The 18857-nt window shown below is 41.7% G+C and overlaps 1 protein-coding gene across 2 annotated transcripts in view; it reads right to left on the minus strand.

Annotated features, from left to right (window-relative positions):
* NRG3 (neuregulin 3) overlaps positions 1-18857 on the minus strand; it is a 1387275-nt gene that overhangs the window by 863673 nt on the left and 504745 nt on the right. The window lies entirely within an intron of this gene.

Here is an 18857-nt window from a genome sequence, read left to right on the forward strand (position 1 = left end):
TTCTATGTTTCTATAAATATCATCATTAGTTCACAAGAGAACTCATACCGGGCTATTTAACTAGAAGATGCTGAAAAATACATATATATCAGACTTTGAAAATAGCAAAAGCACTTAGCTTGTCCCAATGGGAGCTCAGCCTTTTCACTAATTAAAGCTTCCTCAGGGGTTTTACTTACTCTTGCAGTCTGATTTCACCTATTCAGCATTTCAATCGCCCGCACCTACCAACTGACTGCCAACAATCTTATGGTTTCCAACGTAGGTTAAGCAGCTAACTATGCTGCTCCTCCAAAATGCTTTCTTACATGGCCCTTGTATTGTGGCATGTGCTTCCTAAGGAACTGTAGTCTGAAGGCTTGCTGACAAGATTTAAGTGGATGTTTAAGGCCCATTATTTTGTTTCACCTTTGGACCAGTATCCTAGAGGGATTAGACAGTCTTTTGTACTCTGTATTTGGATTATCTGATCTTGGTTATACATGCTTTCATGTCCATTATTTGGAGTTTTTTTGCCGAATTTTCCTTTTCTTGTATTTTCTTGCAAACCGCTGTGCTCGTTTGTAAGTTAAGAGGCATAGTAAATTTAATAAAACATAAACCATAAAAATGCAATTCAAATATACAGCAAAAGAAAAACATTTCAAACAAATAGAATGATATGATTTAAATTGTAACCTGTAAACTCTTACGTATATTGGTATTAGATCCCTAGTATGTGTCAAATTAGAATAAAACTTGTATCAACAAAACTTGTACTGTACTATGGCAAATTGTAACCTAACTGTATATTATGTATGTTAACCTGTGACCCATTTGAGGAGAATGGGATAGAAAATGAATTAAATAAAATTATATTATGGACACTTAAAATGATGAGAAAATTGACTTTTTATGTTTACATAAAATTGTTTCTTCATTATATATTAGGAAATTGAATAGACAGATTTTAATATCAAGCCTCACAGTGTTGTGATTTGAAGAATATTGTGCTAATTAAACTATAAATCTAAGTCTAGTGGAATGCAAACAGTAAAGTAATTATAAAAGGAGCCTAAGAAGGTGCCTATTTGGAGCATGCTGTATGAAGAGAACCAGGGTTTTATTCATGGGTCAGGTCTTCTAAGTGGGGCCTGCTGATTATATGGTCAGAGTCCAAAGACAATTGAAGAAGGGTATCCCAGTTTTTGTGCAACAGTGATACCTGGTAACTGGATTTATGATACATATCCAATCTTTTACTAAGGTGCGCTATGCTTTTTAGCATGCAGTAAATATTAGCGTGTGCATTAAAATGCTTAGCACGCCTTAATAGAGGGTCATAATTGTAAATCTCTTGAAAGAGAGTGATGCATAAATTTCTGGAAGAGGACACCTTTAGATGAACACTAACTTTTATGTTTGCTGTAATCACTATCTAAAATCTGTAGCTAAAGGAAAATCTTTCTTGGCTGAAATGTATCAACTTTTTTCTTGGTTAATGATCAATCTTTATTTAGCTAAAAATGTATATCAAATGTATTGATGGGCTACTGCAGAACTTGAAAATGTACCTTTTAATGGATTTGAGAGTTAAAGAGGGTTCCAAACTTAAAGGCCCTTTCACTACAGTACATTAAAAATTTCAGTGGTGGGGCCCGGAAGGAAGTGACTTCACTCCAGGGAATGGCAGCATAGTTGCTGAGTTCTTTTGGGGCTTTTGCTTGCAAGTTGAGTAAATAGTTTACCACACAAGAATTTGACATCCTGCTGGAATACTATGATCCGTGAATGCATGGTGAGCTGAAAGACATGTGACAAAGGCTTTCAGGGGATTAGTGAATCCCCAGCTCTACAGTCCAGCTTTATAATTTATTTTTGTTTACCTTTTGCTTCATGTAGTTTGATTTGTTAAGTAGGTAGTCTGCTCAACCAAATTGCATCAAACAAAAAGTAAAAAAAAAAAAGCAGGGCTCTTAGGCTGGGGGATTCTCTAAATTCCCTGAAAGCCCTGACATTAATGATCTAAATTTGATTGGCTAAGCAGGATCTGCCTGTTGCCTACTCAACCAATCAAATTCAGAACAGTGTCCTGAGGGCATTTAGGGGTGGGGTGAATCCACTGAAGGGGGGAGGGGTTATAGGTTCAGTAGGGGGTTGGGGTTTAAGGGGTATCAGGGTTTGGGGTTTTGGGGGTATTGGCATTTGAGCCAGGTTATTCTTCCTGCTATCATGGTTTGGGGTGTGCTTCAGGGGTTCCAGCAGGAGGGAGTGGGCATCCCTCCTGCCTATCGTGGTTGGGGGGTGCTTAGGGGGTTCTGGCAGGAGGGAGTAGGCATTCTTTCTGCCAATGTTGGGGGCTCCCCTGACATAGCCGCTCAGCTGATTGTGGCAGAGGTATTTCCCCCCGATCAGCTGAGCTGGCAGGACTCCCCAAAGGTGGCTGAAATGTAGGCCAGGGTTTTCCGGGCCTATATTTCAGTTTTCTGTCTTGCCATGCTGATAACAAGTTGGTGTGTTTAAAGGTGGATTATGGGTGGATCTTGATGATGGATTTAGGTGCCTAAATTGGACTTAGAAGCTGAAAGGCATCTAACATAGGTGCTGGTATTTAGGCTAAGAAAACCCTGGCATAAATAGGGGGCATCTAATATTTTGACACCAACTGACACCCAAGTCTACTTTAGGTGTTCCTAGGCATAAATCTATAAATGGTGCTTCTAAGATTGGCCACCGCTATGCACCACATTCCTCCATTGACCACCACTATGCATCTATTTTATAGAATCATGGTCTATACCTTATAGAGTTAGATGCATGAGCACATTTTTATGAGTGCCAATTAACTTCAATAACTGGTTGCTGGTACCCAATTATTGATACTAGCTTATTAGCTAATTAATTTGCACATGTATCTGAGGAGGGCATTTAAATGTTGGTACACAAACCTAGTTGTTATAAAGAATCTAGGTGTAAGTTATCTTGCACTAATTGCAAGGTACAATCCATGCCAATTCCCTACTTCATTCACTAAGAGGCAAATCCTTAAAGGTCCAACTAACTACAGGTGCCAAGAACATCCCTATCTAGAGCCTATTCTGTAAAGAAAATTAGGTGTCTACATTCTTTTATAGGCTACTAGGGGGAAATTCTAGAAATGGTTCCTAAGTTATCCCCCTTTCACAAAGCTGCATTAGGCTTTTTTTTTATTGCCAGCCATGGTGGTATTAGCTCCGATGCTCATAGGAATTCTATGAGCATCAGACCTAATATCACCTAATTAATACACACCAAAGTTGTGCCTACATAGGCGCTTTAGGCTGATGAATGCCACTATGGGCATGGCTAACATCAGAAGTGGCATCCGGTGGCCCAAAGAGCCTATGTAGGCATGATTCATCACAAATGTAAGTCCGGAAAACCCTGGCCTACATTTTCGATGCCTATATTTCATGGAGGCATGATTCTCTATAGGGCATCGACGAATGACTGACACACGATCGTCAGCCACTTTTTAGATGGCTGCCAATATCAGCACCCTATAGAGAATCCAGGCCCTAGTGTATATTAGGTAATGCAGACACGCTAACTGATTAGCACATGAATACCTACTCTCCACCCTAGAAATACCCCTGCCAATTAAAAAGTAAAAATATTTTTTAGAGTTCAGAGTGTGTTGATTTAGAAGTTACCCCAGGACACCTGAGTTTGTCACACAGTAAGCTATTTTAAGCTGCAGTAAGCGAGTGCTAGTGCTTACTGCAGTTTAGTAAAAGGCCCCTAAATAAATGACTGAAAAGAGCATGAAGAGTGACTGGTAACTATTCAATGAATTGTAAACCATGTTGGGTTAATCTCTTCATGAAAATAAGTTAATAAATCCCAATAAATAAAATGAACAGGGGAAATATGATACAAAGTTGGTTCATAGGTTAACATCAGTTTTCTGTGCACTAAAATATTTAAGGCATATCCACAGTCTAAGGGCTCCTTTTACAAAGCCGTGGAAGAGGATTCTACTGTGGGTCAGTGAGGTAAATGTTCCTATGCTTATAGGAATTTACCTCATCAGCCTGCAGTAGAAACCTCTACAGTGGCTTTGTAAAAACTAGAGTAAATTACAAAGGGAAAATGTAACAGTAAACGGATATCATTCACCAAGTTATTGAAGTGTGACCAGATTTGTGATCATAACAGAATTTTACATCTCTCTAACAAAATATGGTTAAACCATATCAAACAGTGGTTCCCAACCCTGTCCTGGAGGATCCCCAGGCCAATCGGGTTTTCAAGGTAACCCTAATGAATATGCATGGAGAAGATTTGCATGCCTATCACTTCCATTATATGCAAATCTCTCTCATGCATATTCATTAGGGCTAGCCTGAAAACCCGATTGGCCTGGGGGTTTTCCAGGACAGGGTTGGGAACCACTGATATAGAAGACAACAGATCTATTACAATCATTATTGTGTTTCCCTTCATGCGGATTTAGCCTTTAGGGAAGACATAATAGTTTTAGCACTCTATTTTTCTTTGATAACCAGTCACCCTGAAGATTTCCATCGTTCAAAACTTTTAAGAGCTGCAGCAAAGCAATGTTTTCCACCATTTTACATAAGTATGGTAAATTAGCAGCCAACTGATATTGATAACGTGCAGGCCTGCTCAAAGTGTGTTTTTCTTAAGTAGCTTAAATACGGTTCTCTTTAATGACTCGAGAACAATCCATTATGCCAAGAAGGCTTTTACTATGGATTTTGATTTATGCTTCAAGCTGTCTCTCTCCCTTCACCAAAATAACTGATCAACACTTTAAATCACAGAATATGGGTTTAGTTTATTCAAAACATATTCTAATGATTTACTATTAACTGAACAAAACACTTCCAAACTCCTTGCACAGCATAACAATCTAATTTGAAGGCAAATAGTTTGCATAAAGATTTGAAAGGTTCAAAGTAATTTGGCTACTGTATAAGCCTCTTGACTATCACAAATAACTCCTTGGGATTATTTGAGATATGCGGATCATGTCAAAGAATTAGGATTTTTTATCCACCTTAATTATGTTCTAATAGCTTGTGACATGTATTCAACAATCTAATCTGGCCTCTCCAAATATTGCTTTCTACCACGGTCTTTTTTTCCCCCTTTCTGTTTCAATATTCTACATTCACAAAATTAAAAAAAGATAGAATAAAACAAGGTGTAGAGGCAGACTACTAACATCTCAAGTTGATGATTTTACTGATGCAATATTTTCCAGAAAACATGATGGATATCATAAGGTAAATCCTACTATTAGAAAATAAGACACTGGGAAATATAGATACAGGAACTAAATTATAAAGAATATTAAAAGAAACTCCTTAATATACAACAGCAGAGGGGCCCATTAAGACAGGAGCATCAGTCCATGGCTTAGCAACCCAACGCTCATAGGCCAATATAATAACACAACCTGAGGTGCCAAGATATCATAGATTGCTGACTTCCATAGTAAATCCATCTGCAATAAAAACCCACTAATGGTGCTAAGCATGACTCTTTAAAGGGTGCACACCCTTTATAGAATCATGCATAGTGTTATTTTTCATGCCTATCTTTTGGCACCAGGCTTAATCCTGCTGAAACCTGGTATAAATGCTGACAACCCAATTAGGTGCACTGTGGTGGTATTCTGTAACAATGTAAGGTATATAACTTTTTGAAATGCTCCCAACACATTCATGCCCATCAGAGGGCCCCTCCTACTTTTATGTTACACACTATTAAAGCTAGGCATCATACCTTATAGAATGGTATGCAGGTGCACATCTTAATGGGTGCCAATTAACATTAATAATTGGTTGTTAGCCAATTATTTTTTGTGCATTTCAGGAGCACGCTCAAATTTTGTCCTATATATCTAGGCGCTATAAATATATATATATTTATAGCACCTAGATATATAGGACAAAATATTCTGAAGGGTGTCAGGTCAAAAGCGCGCAGGACAAAGGCACGCACAGACAACTGAGCGCAACGCGGAGGCGCGTGCTGAAGAAAATGACTGTTTTAAAGGGCTCTGACGGGGAGTGTGGGGGGAACCCCCCACTTTACTTTATACAGATTGCGCCACGTTGTGGGGGCGTTGTGGGGGGTTTGGGGGTTGTAACCCCCCACATTTGACTAAAAACTTCACTTTTTCCCTAAAAAACAGGGAAACAGTTAAGTTTCCAGTATAATGAGGGCGATTACAACCCCCCCAAGCCCCCCACAATGCTGTCGCGATCTATATTAAGTAAAATGGGGGGGTTCCCGAACAAAAACCCCTGTCGGAGCCCCTAAAAACTCTCTTTTTCTTCGGCGCGCGCTTCCATCTTGCGCTCAGTTGTCAGCGCGCGCCTTTGTATTCGGCGGTTTTGTCTATGAACCATTCTGAAGTACTGCCTGCATATGGAAAGGGAGAGCAAAGAGTAAAAAACACAGAGGATATTAATAGATGGCTCAAAGCCTGGTATCATCAAGAAGGCTTCCACATAGGAAAAAGGGTAAGTCTTATATTAACTCTAATTAAATCCTGGTGCTTGTGGCACAGGGAGACTAAAGTAGGGAAAATCCTGTTACAAATCCTGTGTTTAAGGGTAGCCACTGATCTATTATAAAGCCTGTATTTGTTTTTAATCCTGTGTTTTTTGGGGTAGCCACTGATCTATTATAAAGCCTGTATTTGTTTTTAATCCTGTGTTTTTTGGGGTAGCCACTGATCTATTATAAAGCCTGTATTTGTTTTTAATCCTGTGTTTTTTGGGGTAGCCACTGATTTATTATAAAGCCTGTATTTGTTTTTAATCCTGTGTTTTTGGGGTAGCCACTGATCTGTTATAAAGCCTGTATTTCTGACCTCAATACTAGTTTTCAGCCATTGTGTCTGCTGATTAGGTGTAGAAGGGAGGGGCTGAGATTTACTACTAAGGTAAATTACATTATCTTTGGGACAGTGCTGAGAATAAGACTGCCTTGAAAACTTCTAAAAGCTAAGGGGCTCAAAATAATTTTTTTTTTTAAAGTGCAAAAAGTGGCTTAAATTGATACTTGGACGATCAAAAGGCAAGATCGTCCAAGTACCGATAGTCAAGATATATCTAAAACCAGCTTAGGCCTTTCCCCTGCCTATAAACACCTAGAATGAAAAGAGGCATTTTTAAAGGAGGGGAAAGGGCGGGAGGTGGGCCGACACAACCTGCCCACCCCACCCCACAACAATTGCAGCAGGAGAGATGCCTTATCCTCCCTGCCGTGATCGCCCCACCCCTGACTGCCCCGACCTACGGCAGGAGAGATGCCCAATCTCTCAGGCCATGGTATATTAAGCAAATTTTAAATCATTAATTTCTGAAATGAAAAGTCAACAAACTGGTCAAAAAAATCCCTAAATGATTTGAAAGCATACTAACAGTTTCTTTTAAACACACCCTAATATGGGAAGCTGCATATCTTCTGGTACAGAAAAGGAGTTATCCCTAAGCCATTTAAGGCATCTACAGTATAATTATAAAAGCCTAAGGACCTAATTTAGGCCCCATTTTATGAAGCTGTGTTAGGTTTTTTTAATCCAAAAACTGCAAGGGAACTCACTTATCCAAGGTGATATTATTAAATAACTCCTTCACTGATCACCTTTTTTCCTTTATATCCAACACTATTACTTAATTCAACATATAGCTGATGTGGTTAAGTGAACACTCAGACCCACAGCTGAGGTCCCAGTGAAAAAATCACAGAGCAGCTGTATAGGAGACCATCATAGTTGTTCACAGTCTCCTCCACCATGCAAAGACTAAATAACATTAAATCAAATGAAATAAAGTGAAATAATACAGAATCAACTTAACTTTGAATGGTGTGGGTCAGTGGCGTACCTAGGGGGGGGGGGCGGGGGGGCGGGCCGCCCCGGGTACCAGCCCTAAGGGGGTGTTCCCGGCCTTGCCGTTCAGTCCCCCGCCACCCCCGAAGGACCGCTCGCCCCCCTGGCCTCCCCGCACCACCTATGAACAGCCGCAGCAGGATCGCGAAGTCAGCGTCAGCATCCCTGCGCTGCTTCCTACGACGCGATCCCGCCCCTCCTCTGACGTCAGAGGAGGGGCGGGACCGTGGCGCAGGAAGCAGCAGGGATCGCTGACGCTGACTTCGCGATCCTGCTGCGGCTGTTCATAGGTGGTGCGGGGAGGCCAGGGGGGCGAGCGGTCCTTCGGGGGTGGCGGGGGACTGAACGGCAAGGCCGGGAACACCCCCTTAGGGCTGGTACCCGACGCTGACTTCGCGATCCTGCTGCGGCTGTTCATAGGTGGTGCGGGGAGGCCAGGGGGGCGAGCGGTCCTTCGGGGTGGGTCGGGGCATCAGGCCTTCAGGGTGGGGCGGGCGGGCAGGCAAGCAGGCTTTCAAGGGGGAGGGGGGTGACAGGCAGGCAGGCAGGCCTTCAAGGGGGGACAGGCCTTCGGGGGGGGGGTGCAGACATTCAAGGGGTGCAGGCCTTCAAGGGGGGCAGGCAGGCCTTCAGGGGGGTGCAGACCTTCGGGGGGGGGTGTAGGCCTTTGGGGGGGTGCAGACCTTCAAGGGGGTGCAGGCCTTCAAGGGGGGAAAGGCAGGCAGGCCTTCAAGGGGGGGACAGGCCTACAAGGGGGGGGACAGGCCTACAAGGGGGGGGGACAGGCCTACAAGGGGGGGGACAGGCCTTCAAGGGGGGGTGCAGGCCTTCAAGGGGGGGTGCAGGCCTTCAAGGGGGGTGCAGGCCTTCAAGGGGGAGACAGGCCTTCAAGGGGGGGAAAGGCAGGCAGGCAGGACTTAAAGGGGGGACAGGCCTACAAGGGGGTGGGACAGGCCTTCAAGGGGGGGACAGGCCTTCGGGGGGTACAGACCTTCAAGGGGGGAAAGGCAGGCAGGCCTTCAAGGGGGGGACAGGCCTACAAGGGGGGGGGGACAGGCCTACAAGGGGGGGGACAGGCCTACAAGGGGGGGGACAGGCCTTCAAGGGGGGGTGCAGGCCTTCAAGGGGGGGACAGGCCTTCGGGGGGGTGCAGACCTTCAAGGGAGTGCAGGCCTTCAGGGGGGGGGGGGCAGTCCTTCAGGGGGGGGGTTTAGGCCTTCAGAGGGGGACAGACCTTCGGGTGGGAGGTAAAGTCCTTCGGGGGGTGCAGGTCTTCAGGGGTGGGGTGTAGCCCTTCGGAGGGGGGACAGACCTTCGGGGGAGGGGGGTCCTGGTGTAAAAGTACACAGAGGGAGAGAGGGAAGGGGGGGTTCAAAGATACATGCATATGCCAGACTTTGGGGGTTAGAAATAATGGGTCTAAAAACAGAGGAGTGGGAGAGAGATGGTGCATAATGGGATTTAGGGAGGGAAGGAACAGAAAGGGAGAGAACTTGGAAACAGGGGATGGTGTGGAGGGGGGATAGAGATACTGGATAGGAGGATAGTTGGGAACAGAAAGGGAGAGATGGTGGATCCTGGGGTGGTGGGGAGTTGAGAAAAGGTGAATCTGTGGATGGAGACAAAAAAAAGGAAAGATGCCAGATCTCCGGGAGAGGGAAGGGAAACGGAAGGGGAGAACAGAGATGGCAGACGGATGGTTAGCACGGAGAAAGGAGACCCTGGCAAGCAAGACAACAAGAGCCTGGGACCAACAAGATTTGAATATTGATCAGAGAACAAAAGGTAGAAAAAATAATTTTATTTTCTGTTTTGTGATTACAATATGTTAGATTTGAAAAGTGTACATGAGACAGCTTGAAATGGGAACTTTTCTATTTTTGTGAATGGCAAGGCTGAGTTCAGTTAAAATATATGCTTTATAAGAAAATATAATAATGTGTTTTATAAAGTTTATAAGCATTGCTGGCATACTCGGTGAGGTGTTCCTAGTGTTGGTGGTGGTGGTAGCATGTCAGTGTGTTGAGAGGAAGAGGTAGTCTGGGAAATTCTGCTGAGCAAACTCTGGGCCCATTTCCACCCCCAGTTAGTCCACTCCACTCAACTGGTTCACACACTGAGTGGGTCTTTGGGTGTTATTTCTGGGTAGTTGTTTTAGAATCTCTTCCAGTGGTTTGTCAGTATCTCCTTCTGGTCCAAGGAAGGAAACTTTGTCAACCTTAGCATTGACCTTCAGAATATGTTTGTAACAGCGCTGCTTGTGTGGCATTAGGCTATGTAGTGATCGAAAGAAAAAAACAGACCTTTGCACATTTTTGCACTATATGGTGGGTGTATGAGGAGATTCATTTCCTGCACAGTTAAGTCCATTTTTTCTACTGAATAATAGTATAGGTACAATGAAAGTAAATAGCAAAAATGTTTGAGTAGATAATTAAGGAAATCTTTTTCATATTGCTTGCTTATGGACTGGGAAAAAAGACTGTTCAAGCAAATGTCTCCAGAACTGCTTTAATGGAAAAATGTGATTTTTTTTTTTTTAAGTACTTTGTGAAATTTATTGTTGTTGTGAAATTTATTGTTATACTTTGTTTAAACTTAAAAAGCGGTGTCATTAACAGTGAATCTAATCGAAAAATCGATTCAACAGGGTGAATCGGATCGAATGAAATATTTTTCTCTGAATCGGGCAGCACTATTGGCTACCATGAGAATGGGCTACTGGGCATGATGGACCATTGGTGTGACCCAGTTAGGCTATTCTTATGTTATGTTCTCATCTGTAGGGGCCTTTGTTTTCACTTCTTATTTTAATGTATTTTTTTCCTGGGAACTTATCAGTGTTTTTTTATAATGGGAACAAAAATGGAAGAGAATTAATGTGTGTGGAATGGGGGGGGGTAACTAATTTCTTCAGCTAAATAATTCAATCCACTTCAAACAGACATAGGAGAACTCACGCACCATTCACACACCCTCCAACCAAAAACGTCAAAAGAAAAAAACTGTTCGACAACCTCCTAGCCATTCGAGCTGCAACACTTGACCCCCAACTCTACAACCTATTGACCTCGACCACAAACTACAAAACCTTAAAAAAAGAAATAAAAACCCTTCTATTAAAAAAACACATAAAACCAAACTAACATAATCAGAACTGTCCCAAGCATCACCTGCAACTACTCCATATGTACTTCTGATGTCATGACAATTCAGACATAATTTATGTTATGTTATGTTTGGAATAATGGTTACATAAATGAGGTTCAATAAAAGAAAATTTTCTGTGGGAGCATTTGTTGGAACTTCTGTTATCCTGATTTCTTCTATCTGTGGGCTTTCTTTAGCTAACCTACTTATCTGGGGCTTTCCACTTCTGCAGCTGCCCTTTTCACGGTCCACTTTGCGCTTGCACTCTCGGGGGAGGGGGGGTTGGGTCTGGGCTTGGTGGGGTAGGTGTGTCTGGTAGTTTTGTCTGGGTGGTGGCTGGGTGTTTCTTGGGTGCTTGTTGTGCGGATTGGTGTGTCTGGTGAGCGGTCTGGGTGTTGTTGCTTGTGGGGGTTTTTTTCATTATAAAATATGGCTGAGGGTCTAGTCCGGCTTATTATTCTTGTGGGTTCTGGGGTGGGATTTGTTTGCTTGCCCCAAGTTTTGGCCTTTTGTTGTGTATTGCTATGCCTCTCATTGGCAATTTTCTCTTGGGAGAGGCTTGTTCATGCTTGTTGTTGCTGTTACTCTCATTCTGTGTTCTTTTTGATAATGTATAAGTTTCTGTACAGACCATGGTTGCTTGTCTGGACCTTTTGCCATTCTCAATAAAAATACTTTGGAAAAAAAAAAAAAAAGAAAATTTTCACTGCCTGTTTCTATTCTGACCATTTATTCCATTTCATGGTTATTGCAAAAAAAAAAAAAAAAAAAAAAAATTTTACATGAGGGGGGGGGGGGGGGGGGTGTCAAAAAATGATGGGCCCCGGGTGCCACATACCCTAGGTACGCCACTGGTGTGGGTAATAAACACAACTGCTCCGGGCTCCTCCTTTATTCTCAATACCGACCCCCCTATTGAGAATAAAGGAGGAGCCCGGAGCAGTTGTGCTTATTACCCACACCATTCAAAGTTAAGTTGATTCTGTATTATTTCACTTTATTTCATTTGATTTAATGTTATTTAGTCTTTGCATGGTGGAGGAGACTGTGAACAACTATGATGGTCTCCTATACAGCTGCTCTGTGATTTTTTCACTGGGACCTCAGCTGTGGGTCTGAGTGTTCACTTAACCACATCAGCTATATGTTGAATTAAGTAATAGTGTTGGATATAAAGGAAAAAAGGTGATCAGTGGAGGCTTTTTTTATCGTCAGCTCCAACGCTCATAGGAATTCTATGAGCATTGGAGCTTTTATCACTGCAGCTGGCAATATAAAGGCTAACGCGGCTTCATAAAAGGGAGGCTACTAAGCTCCACAAGGCTTTGTATTTACTATTTGGTAATTGCCAACATTAATACTCAACAAGTTCAAAACCTCTATATTTACTATTGTATTTTGCCATGCAATTAAATCAGTCAAAACTGATAGCAAACGTTAACTGTATGGCACATAATACAAATGTTTTTTTGGGGGAAGTGTCTTTTACTAAAAATCAACTCATATGGCAGATAGCAAATTGATCTTTAGTGAAAGACACCCCCTTCCAGTACAGCCCTACCCGTTTCAAGAATATCCCACACTCCCAAGTTAGCAGCTTAGCAAGGGCATTAATGTAAGCAGTTACAATAAGGTGCTGTATCAACTGTTTGTATGGCTCACAACTATTCAAAATAAAATAAATCCATCTTGAACTAACCACAAATAAAAATAAATTCAGTCTGTATGTCACAATATTGCAATCTCTGTATTGTGGAATTGGAGTATATCTCCTTCAAATCGACTCAAATAAATTGTGAATATATGCATGGCTACTATTTGCATATATAAATATATAAAGCCAATAATGGAAACCTTAAAAAAATAAGTGACTACTAAGCATAATAGTTTATTTTTATGTTTGGTTAGTCCATATGACCTATTAGTATGTGATAATTCCCATGTTAAACAGCTAACACATGGCTCCTTTTACAAAGCTGCAATAATCGCTCTGATGCCCGTAGGGATTTCACGGGTGTCGGAGTATTTGCTGCAGGGCAGCTGCTACCACGTTTTGGAAAAAGGGGAGGGGGGTGGGGAAGCACAGTAAATACACCTTAAGAGTGGAGTTTGCCACATGGCCCCTCAGCCCTCTGCTGGCATGCAGTCAAAGACAACAGGCCTTGTGAATGATAATATTTTACTAAAGGTTGGCTTTAGTAATGTTAAGACCATATAAATATGATTTTAAAAGTCATTTATTTCCAAACATATTGAAATAAAGGTGCAGTTAACACTGAACAAGTACAGTATTTCTAAAATTTGCTTATAATACTAGTGCAGATTTTTTAAAAAAATATTGTGCACATATTGCATTCAGACACATTTTTCAAAGACAGTACAAAAAAAAAGTCATTTTTTTGTGGCCTAACCAGATATAAAAATCTGCTGATGCAGTTTCTTTTTCCACCATATTAACATTTGAGATGCTGCCCAGAAATGTGTTCATTGTTAAACGAAGTCAGCTGGGATATCAGATTAGCGGTTCAGTGGTTCATCAAGATGTTGCCTCCCAGGAGTACAGCATGCCTGAGTACTGGGCTATTGAACGGTGGTGTTAGCCGCAGAATCATTACACTACCTGCAACTGAAATTTTTACTGCCTAAGCCATGATGGAGTTTGAGAAATAGAGCTTTATTCAATGACTACTTCTTCCATAAGCACAAGCTAGGAAAAAATATCCTTGCTGCATGAGACTCTTAAAATATCTAATAAATGTAAATTGGAATATGTTAAAGAACATAGGGCCCCTTTTATCAAGCTGCACTAGAGATTTTTATCATGAGCCGGTGCAGTAAATGCTCTGACGCTCATAGAATTCCTATGAATGTCAGAGCACTTGCCTCACAGGGACCATTCTAAAAATTTCTAACGCAGCTTGATAAAAGGGGAGAGAGATAATGATAGTGTCACGTTTCTTTATTTTTGATATACCGTCTATCAAAATAAGTGTCTAAATTGTGTACAATATAAAAAAGATTGAAGAAAACAATTAAAATAGGTAAATAAGAGCAATATTTTATCATAGTTAAAAATACTAGATGGATTCACATTGACGTACATGGAACAAAAGGGAAGTTGGGGAGGGAAAGGTTTCTTTAAAATACATCGAAGTAAAATTAGTAAAAAAGGAGTTGCAAGACATTAGGATACAGTCTTTCCAGATTTGCTCTAATACTATAGGGGTCCTTTTATTAAGGTACGCTAAATGCTAAGATGCCCATAGGATAAAATGGATGCCTTAGCATTTAGTGTGCGCTAAATCAGATAGTGTGCCTTAATAAAAGGGCTCCATAGTTTCTTAATTTTAGTTTTGGCTTTTTACATTTAGAACACTGGGATATTTTTATTGATAAATTTGTCGGCCATTTTGCCCATGTAGCAGAAGTAAAGCAGACTATTGATAAATCTGTAATATCAACGCCATTTATTCAACATATGGCTGTGGCACGGGACAGAATTAGGATCATGAATGCATGAATCTGAAGAATTACTATGATGCGCAAACTATGCTATAAGTTATCTTACCGATAAATCAGAATTTGTATGAGGTCAAGCATGTCAAAAGTGGGGGTTGTGACAAACCCAGCACCAGCACTAGTTCGGTCCCTAATAGGATCGGGTGCAGAAGAGCTGATCAGATTGATTCTGGCGCTCAACTTGAGGCTGACCTCCCTTGCCCCTATGATCAGAGCAGTAGTGATCTGGAGCAGAGGCAGGCAGACTGGCAACAGCAGCCTCCGGGCTTTAGGGCAGTTAGAGAAGCCACAAGGAATATAGCTGCATTAGATAAACCCAGGCAGAGAAAAGCTGCTTTAGAGCCAAAGCCCATCCCCTGCTACAGGCTGAAGGGGATTGGCTCTGAGCTGTTTAAAAGCAGGCTGAGACAAGCAGCAGGAGGAGGAGGAGCGAGTGACCAGGGTGAGTCACTCCCACAGCCTAAGGCAGGTGAGGAGCTGTGGAGCAGAGCAGGAGAGACAACCGTGCCAGATTGGCCCATGCAGGATTTGGAAGAAATCCTCCCCACTTCCAGATTCCAGATGGTGTGGAAAGCATGGAGGTACAAGTAGCTGGCCCTATGCTAGAGAGCCAGACAGAATGTATGGACACTGAATGAAGGGAGTGAGTAACTGGGAAAAATTTGTGTTTTTTTCCCCTTTTGCCTATGTTTTTCCTGCTGTGCAAACCAAGCCTGAAGAATGTGTTATATGTTTGGGCTTTATGAGTATTTTTGAGTTTAAGAATAATACTTACCTGAATCCTAAACTATTGGATTGGTTTAGAGTCAAGTTTGGGGAACAAGAAGCTCAAGATAGAACCTTTAAGTTGGTGTTTTGAACTTTGGAAAATCCTGCCGTGGCTCCCTTTCCTGAGGAGCTAATTAGCTTATCTCTCTCAGCTGTGTGTTTTGCCTGCAAGAGGGAACTGAGGGAAAAGCTGAACTGTTGCAAGAGTGTGCTGTAGCTATATTGCCTAAAGAGTTTGGTTTAATTTGGATTTACAGCAAAGGTTTATTTCAAACTTTATTTGGCTGCTGCAATCTGCTGTTACATGCCTCTGATATTAATACTGAGAGAAAGTTTGAATTATGAGTGAACACCAGGGTAAAGCAATCCTGAGTCAGACACATGATTCCAGGAATAACCAACTACAGGAAGTTGCTGTTTTGTTAAAGCTTTATTTTTGCAATTAACTTTATTTTGGAAAACATGCAAAAGTGTTCTTTATTTTATGTTGCATCTTTTTGACCACCTGGTCAGAATAAACATCATATTCCTATTTGAAGAACTTGGTTTCACTGGTGATATTTGGAAACTCTTTGCTTGCCTTGTCTCTCATAGGCCTAGGCGGTCACCTAGAGCCACCTGAAAAGTCCTGAAGGTACCCCTGGTTAGAGGGGACACGCCAGAATCCTTGTGTTTGTCTCACGACAGCTCGCCGCTGCAGAGGGTTTGTGACAGGGTATTATCTATATATAAAGCTATAACCCAGCACTTATATTCTAAACATGAGTATCATTCATTACCCGCAATCTCTAATTTTTAAAGACCTTTGTAGGGACTCATTTCACAAAGGGTACACAGCCCAATGACTCACTTCATTCATTATCAGTTTATTTATTTAATTTACTCTCACAGTTATACATTGCTTGTACGTTTGCGTCTTGGATATTGAGTCTTATTCCATCAGTTTATTCTGTCCACCACATTGTGATTAAGGTAAATAGAATAAGTGGATGGAGTAAGACTCAAATATCCAAGACTCAAACATACAAACAAAGCATAAATGTGAGCTGTGCCAAAAGTAGCCTGAGCTATTATTAGTGTGTGGGTTTCCTGCCAACTGAAGTTTCCTGTGCGCTGAGGCCACTTTTAGCGCAGCAGTAAAATGACTGCATTTTCCATTTTTAGAATTAATGGCCATGCACTAATTCCCAAATTAGCGCTTGATTATTAGTGCATGAACCCTAACCTAAGCTATAAGAATATGTTGTTCCACTGTTCTGCACTGCTTCTATAAGCTATAGATATGTTCTTTTAGTTTTGTAACCTGGTATGCCGTACAATGAGAGGCTAGAGAAGCTTTATTTTAACATTGTTGTACTCTTTTTATATGGTATGTATTTCTTTATATCGAATGCACTTAATTTGTCGAATCTTAAAGGAATTGCATTGTTTGTACTATGCTTAACTGTTGTGAACCGCTAGAACTCACGGGTATGGTGGTATATAAAAATAAATAATAATAATTATTATTATTATTATGTAAATTATTTCATATTTTGAATTGTAAACAGCTGAAATGCAAGCATTTGTGGTATATAAATGTTTCAAAATAATAAATAGGAATTTCAACCCCTAACAATGGCACTCGCATTGCTTCATCTTCAACATGCTAATTCTGCAAATATAAAATATACACTTGCACGCATTCTTGTCTTTGGATAACAATTTTGGCCGCAGCTCCAAGATAAGTGGTATTTTGATTTACTATTAAGGACTGTAACAATCAATAGTATATTCCCACTTATCTTGGAGTTTTTGACCAAGGATGTGTCTGCTGGTCTCAAAGTTGGGATTTTGAGACTGGCTTGTCTATATGGGAAGTGTTTTGTTACCCCTATTAGACAGTCTTTTCTCCATTTTTGATGTATTCATATATAGATGTTTGTAGTGCTGGATATTATTGGATGTTGTTTAGGGATATATATAATACAAGATCAACCAAAACCTATCTTCCAGGCCAGCCACTTAAAAATCATTCTTGTCTGTTAGCTAGTCAGTGACGACCTAGCTGTTTATAGTCCAACATCTTATTTAAGTTAACATCCGCATTATTTCTTTCCCTCCCTCTTCAAAAGAGACCTGAGGTGTTGCCCAGCCTCACCACTACTTGTAGCGGTATCATATACAAGTAATGCATCCATAATCAATTCAATAACTCAAACTGCTTGGCCCTGGAAGATTTCCCCATTCTGCAGCTGCAACTCCCTACCACCTCCCACCCATCAAACATCCTACAAATACCATAAACACAAAACAATACCGATCAGGGTGGGCAGGGTGGGAAAGCACACACTTCCACCACTTTTCACCTCAGCCCTAAATACTGCCACCTTCCAGCTACCACCCTCCCTACACTAAACACCCCTAACTAAATTTCTTCATCCCCAAAGCTCACTTCCCGCTCAAAACAACCAATCAACTTCAGCCTACATTCATAAGAACATAAGAACATAAGAAGTGCCTCTGCTGGGTCAGACCCGAGGTCCATCGTGCCCAGCAGTCCGCTCACGCGGCGGCCCAACAGGTTCAGGACCTGTGCAGTAATCTTCTATCTATACCCCTCTATCCCCATTTCCAGTAGGAATTTGTCCAATCCTTTCTTGAACCCCAATACCGTACTCTGCCTTATAACGTCCTCTGGAAGCGCATTCCAGGTGTCCACCACACGTTGGGTAAAGAAGAACTTCCTAGCATTTGTTTTGAATCTGTCCCCTTTCAACTTTTCCGAATGCCCTCTTGTTCTCTTATTTTTCGAAAGTTCGAAGAATCTGTCCCTCTCTACTCTCTCTATGCCCTTCATGATCTTGTAAGTCTCTATCATATCCCCTCTAAGTCTCCTCTTCTCCAGGGAAAAGAGACCCAGCTTCTCCAATCTCTCAGAATATGACAGGTTTTCCATACCTATTATCAGACGTGTTGCTCTCCTTTGAACCCTCTCGACTAATGCCATATCCTTCTTAAGATACGGCGACCAATATTGGACGCAGTACTCCAAATGCGGGCGCACCATCGCCCAATACAACAGCAGGATAACTTCTTTCGTTCTGGCTGTAATACCCTTTTTGATTATACCAAGCATTCTATTCGCTCTCTTAGCGGCCGCTGCACACTGTGCTGACGGCTTCATTGTCATATCCACCATTACCCCCAAGTCCCTTTCCTGGGTACTCTTATTCAATAACATCCCTCCCATTGTATAGTTGTACCTCGAGTTTCTGCTCCCCACATGTAATACTTTACATTTTTCAATGTTGAACTTCATCTGCCATTTCGCCGCCCATTGCTATGCTGACCATTAAAGTCTAGGAATTCACCCCATTTAGTCGTTAGGTATGTTTTGAAATGGTCATCAGAAAATAGATAACTAGGGAAGCGCCAACGTACAGGTCCACGTAAACCGAAGCCCATATTCACAGCTAGCCAGATCATCGCGTGATCTGAAATCACCGCCGGGCCTATTACCGCTGCATCCACATTTAGAAATGCTCTG

Source organism: Geotrypetes seraphini, chromosome 4, assembly GCF_902459505.1.
Source record: "Geotrypetes seraphini chromosome 4, aGeoSer1.1, whole genome shotgun sequence".
Lineage (NCBI taxonomy): Eukaryota > Metazoa > Chordata > Amphibia > Gymnophiona > Dermophiidae > Geotrypetes > Geotrypetes seraphini.